The 9,117-nt window shown below is 51.9% G+C and overlaps 1 pseudogene; it reads right to left on the bottom strand.

Annotated features, from left to right (window-relative positions):
* Positions 1–749: 749 nt before the first annotated feature.
* On the bottom strand, positions 750–2,466 carry LOC119350809 (annotated as a pseudogene).
* Between the last annotated feature and the right edge of the window lie 6,651 nt (positions 2,467–9,117).

The raw sequence follows: 9,117 nt of genomic DNA on the forward strand, positions 1-9,117 counted from the left end.
GCCAGTGACCGGACGGTCCCCCCGGGCGTTTGAGGCGGGTTTGGGGTGCCCAACTATAGATGCTCTAAGCATATATAGGCCATGGACCTCGGGCGTGGACCTTTGGAACATTGGTGCCAATGCACCCATTTTTTTTAAATTACTCAAAATTTTCTGAAACTTTTTGTAACAAACATGGCATAGCTTAATACTAGCTCGTGTGAAAAGCTTCGTGAAGGAATGACTTCCATGGTATTGTGGACCCAAAAAAATTGCAAGTCAAAAAATATGAATAGTAACTTTTATATAGTAGTGTTTTTTTCACCTAGAATACCACAAGAGTCATTCCTCCACAAAACTATCTATATATAAGATCAGGCAAAGTAAACTCCACATAGAGTAAGTCCTTGCAGAACATAAAAATACTGAACCAAGCAGAAATCCCTCTTTCGACATTCATGCATTTCAGCATAAAGAAAACATAGGGGTCACCCAATCAATCTCATTCTACTTGCAATATAGATGTAAATAGATAGTTCTCTTTCGAACAAAGTGGCCACATGCATGGCGCGCAATTTCATTTAAGCCCTAGAAGAGAAATTAGAGTTCGATACAGACTGGACAGAACATGAAACTGCAGAGTCAACAACAAACATAGATAGCAGGTTTTTTCCTTTTTCTGCTAAGGCACACATCCAACCATACATAGAGAACTAATCTGAGACATGCATAGATAATTAATTCAGATGTGCTCATCATGCGTCACACTACTAAAGTGCCATGACAATATCCTTGGCAGCTTTCATATAAGGCGGCAGGAGCCTAGCAATCAACTCCTTGAGGGCAGATGGGCAACTGCTTTTGAGATGTTTGTAGCCATCACTTGCCATCATCGCCTCCAAATTGGAAGGAGAAGCAAGGAACTGTAGACAGGCTTCCTTGAGTCCATTGCAGCAATGCTGCTCAGCTAAGACCAAACTGGTCGCCGCCATGTTGGCATCAATGTGGCTGCATAACTTCATGGCTCCGAGGAGCTCCGCCCTGAAAACAGGTGACCTCGCAGCGAGAATGAGCCTATGAACCGAGAACATCTGCCCGCCGATATGAAACGTCACGTCTGCTCCATCCATGCTCTTAGCAGGTCGGCGAAATGCAGGTGCAGGTTGCTTGGAGGAACCACAACAAACCGGTCATCCATAGTCTCTTCACTGAGAGTAAGAACACACCTAATGCTGAAACAGTCATCTATTATATCACCTGATTGCTCCAGCTCTGCCTTATCTATGAGGAAGCGATAATATGAAGTGAGGCCTGCAGACATAGGGTACCCTGGACATGAATAGATGGTGCTGACGACGTATGGTGGTTCTGGTTGCCCATCTCTATCACGCAGATCAATGGGTGGTTTTGGTAGGTCATCAATAGCATCACAACATTCAACAACCAGGGATACGTAACGGGCAGAATCACCGATTTCCGATCTACCACCGTTTGGGTAATACCTCAGAACCCAGTCGTGCCCTTTGAAGCTGAGAAGGGGAGAAGCCAGGCCCTCGCGTGAGGTAGGGTGATGGTCACGGGAACAAGTCCGTTTTTGGGCTTACTGGGCTTCCCAGAGATCCTGCCCACAGCCCGTGTACGCCTTCTCTTTTTGAAGTTAATAACAGTTCTGATAGGTCAAACCCTATTTGGCACGGGATTTCCTATTTGGCGCTTATGCGCCCGTTTGCGAACGGGCGCCTGCAGCGCCCCCCCTTCGCTGGCGAGCTGGGCCGGCCCGTGTACATTCTGTTTTATTCTGGAAAAGGTTCAAAAAAGTGCCGGTCTTGAATCGCTCCTTGGCGCTCGAGTACCCATCTACCTTGAGCAAGTAGGACCTTTCCACAGAACCAGATACAATGGCAGCAGAAAGCTTACACCGATCTGCCATTGCGGTGGCTGGCTAGGTCGCTAGCTAGACAGCCCAGGGCCCGGATTGAGGATCGGGGCGAGTCCCGAGCGAAGAGCAACGCTGCCTCGGCTTCCCGGCGGAGCAGAAGAGGAGAGTGAGAGCAGGGCGGCAGCAGCAGCAAAAACAAATCAGGGGAATGCGGCGGCGTCAAGAAGTGCTCGGCGTGAGGTAGGGTGATGGTCACGGGAACAAGTCCGTTTTTGGGCTTACTGGGCTTCCCAGAGCAACCGCCCACAGCCCGTGTACGCCTTCTCTTTTTGAAGTTAATAACAGTTCTGATAGGTCAAACCCTATTTGGCACGGGATTTCCTATTTGGCGCTTATGCGCCCGTTTGCGAACGGGCGCCTGCAGCGCCCCCCCTTCGCTGGCGAGCTGGGCCGGCCCGTGTACATTCTGTTTTATTCTGGAAAAGGTTCAAAAAAGTGCCGGTCTTGAATCGCTCCTTGGCGCTCGAGTACCCATCTACCTTGAGCAAGTAGGACCTTTCCACAGAATCGGATACAATGGCAGCAGAAAGCTTACACCGATCTGCCATTGCGGTGGCTGGCTAGGTCGCTAGCTAGACAGCCCAGGGCCCGGATTGAGGATCGGGGCGAGTCCCGAGCGAAGAGCAACGCTGCCTCGGCTTCCCGGCGAAGCAGAAGAGGAGAGTGAGAGCAGGGCGGCAGCAGCAGCAAAAACAAATCAGGGGAATGCGGCGGCGTCAAGAAGTGCTCGGCGTGAGGTAGGGTGATGGTCACGGGAACAAGTCCGTTTTTGGGCTTACTGGGCTTCCCAGAGCAACCGCCCACAGCCCGTGTACGCCTTCTCTTTTTGAAGTTAATAACAGTTCTGATAGGTCAAACCCTATTTGGCACGGGATTTTCTATTTGGCGCTTATGCGCCCGTTTGCGAACGGGCGCCTGCAGCGCCCCCCCTTCGCTGGCGAGCTGGGCCGGCCCGTGTACATTCTGTTTTATTCTGGAAAAGGTTCAAAAAAGTGCCGGTCTTGAATCGCTCCTTGGCGCTCGAGTACCCATCTACCTTGAGCAAGTAGGACCTTTCCACAGAACCGGATACAATGGCAGCAGAAAGCTTACACCGATCTGCCATTGCGGTGGCTGGCTAGGTCGCTAGCTAGACAGCCCAGGGCCCGGATTGAGGATCGGGGCGAGTCCCGAGCGAAGAGCAACGCTGCCTCGGCTTCCCGGCGGAGCAGAAGAGGAGAGTGAGAGCAGGGCGGCAGCAGCAGCAAAAACAAATCAGGGGAATGCGGCGGCGTCAAGAAGTGCTCGGCGTGAGGTAGGGTGATGGTCACGGGAACAAGTTCGTTTTTGGGCTTACTGGGCTTCCCAGAGCAACCGCCCACAGCCCGTGTACGCCTTCTCTTTTTGAAGTTAATAACAGTTTTGATAGGTCAAACCCTATTTGGCACGGGATTTCCTATTTGGCGCTTATGCGCCCGTTTGCGAACGGGCGCCTGCAGCGCCCCCCCCCCCCTTCGTTGGCGAGCTGGGCCGGCCCGTGTACATTCTGTTTTATTCTGGAAAAAGGATCAAAAAAGTGCCGGTCTTGAATCGCTCCTTGGCGCTCGAGTACCCATCTACCTTGAGCAAGTAGGACCTTTCCACAGAACCGGATACAATGGTAGCAGAAAGCTTACACCGATCTGCCATTGCGGTGGCTGGCTAGGTCGCTAGCTAGACAGCCCAGGGCCCGGATTGAGGATCGGGGCGAGTCCCGAGCGAAGAGCAACGCTGCCTCGGCTTCCCGGCGGAGCAGAAGAGGAGAGTGAGAGCAGGGCGGCAGCAGCAGCAAAAACAAATCAGGGGAATGCGGCGGCGTCAAGAAGTGCTCGGCGTGAGGTAGGGTGATGGTCACGGGAACAAGTCCGTTTTTGGGCTTACTGGGCTTCCCAGAGCAACCGCCCACAGCCCGTGTACGCCTTCTCTTTTTGAAGTTAATAACAGTTCTGATAGGTCAAACCCTATTTGGCATGGGATTTCCTATTTGGCGCTTATGCGCCCGTTTGCGAACGGGCGCCTGCAGCGCCCCCCCTTCGCTGGCGAGCTGGGCCGGCCCGTGTACATTCTGTTTTATTCTGGAAAAAGGTTCAAAAAAGTGCCGGTCTTGAATCGCTCCTTGGCGCTCGAGTACCCATCTACCTTGAGCAAGTAGGACCTTTCCACAGAACCGGATACAATGGCAGCAGAAAGCTTACAACGATCTGCCATTGCGGTGGCTGGCTAGGTCGCTAGCTAGATAGCCCAGGGCCCGGATTGAGGATCGGGGCGAGTCCCGAGCGAAGAGCAACGCTGCCTCGGCTTCCCGGCGGAGCAGAAGAGGAGAGTGAGAGCAGGGCGGCAGCAGCAGCAAAAACAAATCAGGGGAATGCGGCAGCGTCAAGAAGTGCTCGGCGTGAGGTAGGGTGATGGTCACGGGAACAAGTCCGTTTTTGGGCTTACTGGGCTTCCCAGAGCAACCGCCCACAGCCCGTGTACGCCTTCTCTTTTTGAAGTTAATAACAGTTCTGATAGGTCAAACCCTATTTGGCACGGGATTTCCTATTTGGCGCTTATGCGCCCGTTTGCGAACGGGCGCCTGCAGCGCCCCCCCTTCGCTGGCGAGCTGGGCCGGCCCGTGTACATTCTGTTTTATTCTGGAAAAAGGTTCAAAAAAGTGCCGGTCTTGAATCGCTCCTTGGCGCTCGAGTACCCATCTACCTTGAGCAAGTAGGACCTTTCCACAGAACCGGATACAATGGCAGCAGAAAGCTTACAACGATCTGCCATTGCGGTGGCTGGCTAGGTCGCTAGCTAGATAGCCCAGGGCCCGGATTGAGGATCGGGGCGAGTCCCGAGCGAAGAGCAACGCTGCCTCGGCTTCCCGGCGGAGCAGAAGAGGAGAGTGAGAGCAGGGCGGCAGCAGCAGCAAAAACAAATCAGGGGAATGCGGCGGCGTCAAGAAGTGCTCGGCGTGAGGTAGGGTGATGGTCACGGGAACAAGTCCGTTTTTGGGCTTACTGGGCTTCCCAGAGCAACCGCCCACAGCCCGTGTACGCCTTCTCTTTTTGAAGTTAATAACAGTTCTGATAGGTCAAACCCTATTTGGCACGGGATTTCCTATTTGGCGCTTATGCGCCCGTTTGCGAACGGGCGCCTGCAGCGCCCCCCCTTCGCTGGCGAGCTGGGCCGGCCCGTGTACATTCTGTTTTATTCTGGAAAAGGTTCAAAAAAGTGCCGGTCTTGAATCGCTCCTTGGCGCTCGAGTACCCATCTACCTTGAGCAAGTAGGACCTTTCCACAGAATCGGATACAATGGCAGCAGAAAGCTTACACCGATCTGCCATTGCGGTGGCTGGCTAGGTCGCTAGCTAGACAGCCCAGGGCCCGGATTGAGGATCGGGGCGAGTCCCGAGCGAAGAGCAACGCTGCCTCGGCTTCCCGGCGAAGCAGAAGAGGAGAGTGAGAGCAGGGCGGCAGCAGCAGCAAAAACAAATCAGGGGAATGCGGCGGCGTCAAGAAGTGCTCGGCGTGAGGTAGGGTGATGGTCACGGGAACAAGTCCGTTTTTGGGCTTACTGGGCTTCCCAGAGCAACCGCCCACAGCCCGTGTACGCCTTCTCTTTTTGAAGTTAATAACAGTTCTGATAGGTCAAACCCTATTTGGCACGGGATTTCCTATTTGGCGCTTATGCGCCCGTTTGCGAACGGGCGCCTGCAGCGCCCCCCCTTCGCTGGCGAGCTGGGCCGGCCCGTGTACATTCTGTTTTATTCTGGAAAAGGTTCAAAAAAGTGCCGGTCTTGAATCGCTCCTTGGCGCTCGAGTACCCATCTACCTTGAGCAAGTAGGACCTTTCCACAGAACCGGATACAATGGCAGCAGAAAGCTTACACCGATCTGCCATTGCGGTGGCTGGCTAGGTCGCTAGCTAGACAGCCCAGGGCCCGGATTGAGGATCGGGGCGAGTCCCGAGCGAAGAGCAACGCTGCCTCGGCTTCCCGGCGGAGCAGAAGAGGAGAGTGAGAGCAGGGCGGCAGCAGCAGAAAAAACAAATCAGGAGAATGCGGCGGCGTCAAGAAGTGCTCGGCGTGAGGTAGGGTGATGGTCACGGGAACAAGTCCGTTTTTGGGCTTACTGGGCTTCCCAGAGCAACCGCCCACATCCCGTGTACGCCTTCTCTTTTTGAAGTTAATAACAGTTTTGATAGGTCAAACCCTATTTGGCACGGGATTTCCTATTTGGCACTTATGCGCCCGTTTGCAAACAGGCGCCTGCAGCGCCCCCCCCCCCCCTTCGTTGGCGAGCTGGGCCGGCACGTGTACATTCTGTTTTATTCTGGAAAAAGGTTCAAAAAAGTGCCGGTCTTGAATCGCTCCTTGGCGCTCGAGTACCCATCTACCTTGAGCAAGTAGGACCTTTCCACAGAACCGGATACAATGGCAGCAGAAAGCTTACACCGATCTGCCATTGCGGTGGCTGGCTAGGTCGCTAGCTAGACAGCCCAGGGCCCGGATTGAGGATAGGGGCGAGTCCCGAGCGAAGAGCAACGCTGCCTCGGCTTCCCGGCGGAGCAGAAGAGGAGAGTGAGAGCAGGGCGGCAGCAGCAGCAAAAACAAATCAGGGGAATGCGGCGGCGTCAAGAAGTGCTCGGCGTGAGGTAGGGTGATGGTCACGGGAACAAGTCCGTTTTTGGGCTTACTGGGCTTCCCAGAGAAACCGCCCACAGCCCATGTACGCCTTCTCTTTTTGAAGTTAATAACAGTTCTGATAGGTCAAACCCTATTTGGCACGGGATTTCCTATTTGGCGCTTATGCGCCCGTTTGCGAACGGGCGCCTGCAGCGCCCCCCCTTCGCTGGCGAGCTGGGCCGGCCCGTGTACATTCTGTTTTATTCTGGAAAAAGGTTCAAAAAAGTGCCGGTCTTGAATCGCTCCTTGGCGCTCGAGTACCCATCTACCTTGAGCAAGTAGGACCTTTCCACAGAACCGGATACAATGGCAGCAGAAAGCTTACAACGATCTGCCATTGCGGTGGCTGGCTAGGTCGCTAGCTAGATAGCCCAGGGCCCGGATTGAGGATCGGGGCGAGTCCCGAGCGAAGAGCAACGCTGCCTCGGCTTCCCGGCGGAGCAGAAGAGGAGAGTGAGAGCAGGGCGGCAGCAGCAGCAAAAACAAATCAGGGGAATGCGGCGGCGTCAAGAAGTGCTCGGCGTGAGGTAGGGTGATGGTCACGGGAACAAGTCCGTTTTTGGGCTTACTGGGCTTCCCAGAGCAACCGCCCACAGCCCGTGTACGCCTTCTCTTTTTGAAGTTAATAACAGTTCTGATAGGTCAAACCCTATTTGGCACGGGATTTCCTATTTGGCGCTTATGCGCCCGTTTGCGAACGGGCGCCTGCAGCGCCCCCCCTTCGCTGGCGAGCTGGGCCGGCCTGTGTACATTCTGTTTTATTCTGGAAAAAGGTTCAAAAAAGTGCCGGTCTTGAATCGCTCCTTGGCGCTCGAGTACCCATCTACCTTGAGCAAGTAGGACCTTTCCACAGAACCGGATACAATGGCAGCAGAAAGCTTACACCGATCTGCCATTGTGGTGGCTGGCTAGGTCGCTAGCTAGACAGCCCAGGGCCCGGATTGAGGATCGGGGCGAGTCCCGAGCGAAGAGCAACGCTGCCTCAGCTTCCCGGCGGAGCAGAAGAGGAGAGTGAGAGCAGGGCGGCAGCAGCAGCAAAAACAATTCAGGGGAATGCGGCGGCGTCAAGAAGTGCTCGGCGTGAGGTAGGGTGATGGTCACGGGAACAAGTCCGTTTTTGGGCTTACTGGGCTTCCTAGAGCAACCGCCCACAGCCCGTGTACGCCTTCTCTTTTTGAAGTTAATAACAGTTCTGATAGGTCAAACCCTATTTGGCACGGGATTTCCTATTTGGCGCTTATGCGCCCGTTTGCGAACGGGCGCCTGCAGCGCCCCCCCTTTGCTGGCGAGCTGGGCTGGCCCGTGTACATTCTGTTTTATTCTGGAAAAAGGTTCAAAAAAGTGCGGGCTGCCTGGAGTCGAACTCGCGATCACTGCCTTCATCTCCAACGATGGTAACCACAACACCACAGAACCACTCATGATTTGTGGCTTGTTTTTTTCTCTAATTGTTCTCTTGAGCTGCAGGGATCCTTCCCAAACCGGGGTTTTCCTCTATTTCTGATATGTGAACTACCATCTTTTTCCTTTATTTTTTATCTATTCTTTCCTCTTTTCCTTTTTCCCTTTTCTTTTTTTTCTTTTTCATTTTTGTTTTTTTTGTTTTTCCTTTTTTTTTGTTCTTCCTAGTTTGATGTTTTTGCTTGAAATTTGTGAACTTTTTTCTTAAAGATCGATGAACTTTTTTCAAATCCGATGAACTCTTTTCCAAATACGATGAACTTTTTTCAAATCCGATGAACTCTTTTCCAAATCCGATGAGCTTTTTTAAAATCCGATGAACTCTTTTCCAAATTCGATGAACTATTTTCCAAATTCGATGAACTTTTTTTAATTTGACGAACTTTTTCCAATCCGATGAACTTTTTTCCAAATTCGGTGAACTTTTTTCAAATTCAATGAACTTTTTTGAAAAATTATTAACTTTTTTTCAATTTCGATGCGATGAACTTTTTTTCAAATTCGATGAACTATTTTCAAGTTTGATGAACATTAAATGAAAATTCATTATCTTTTTTTTCAATTTTGATGAACCTTTTTCAAAACCAATAACTTTTTTTTCAAATTTGATGAACCTTTTTTAAAAACCAATAAACGTTTTTTAGGTTAATGTAACTTTCTTCCAAAATGAAGAATAATTTTCAAAATCCATGAACTATTTCAATGTCACGATCTTTTTCCAAAAAAAGATATGAAATAGAATAGCGCGGCGACATTATTTATTATAGCTTTGCCGCTGTTTGTAATCAACACCAACATGGTAGGTCGAGTGGCTGGTGGACTCATACTTGAACTGGAAGGTTGTGTGTTCGAGACCTGGAGATATCTTTTTCCATTTTTTTCGCGAGCCTTTTTGTTTGCTGCTGAGAGCGATTCGTGGGCCGGCCCAACTGGGCGCCGTAGCGAGCGCCAGGGAGAGGTTCGGGCTGAAGCGCCCGATAGGAGCTTCCATTTGGCACTGCAAGCGCCGGTTATTATTGTTTCTACAAACCGACGCCTGCAACGGCTTTACATGAT

Source organism: Triticum dicoccoides, chromosome 1B, assembly GCF_002162155.2.
Source record: "Triticum dicoccoides isolate Atlit2015 ecotype Zavitan chromosome 1B, WEW_v2.0, whole genome shotgun sequence".
Taxonomy (NCBI): domain Eukaryota; kingdom Viridiplantae; phylum Streptophyta; class Magnoliopsida; order Poales; family Poaceae; genus Triticum; species Triticum dicoccoides.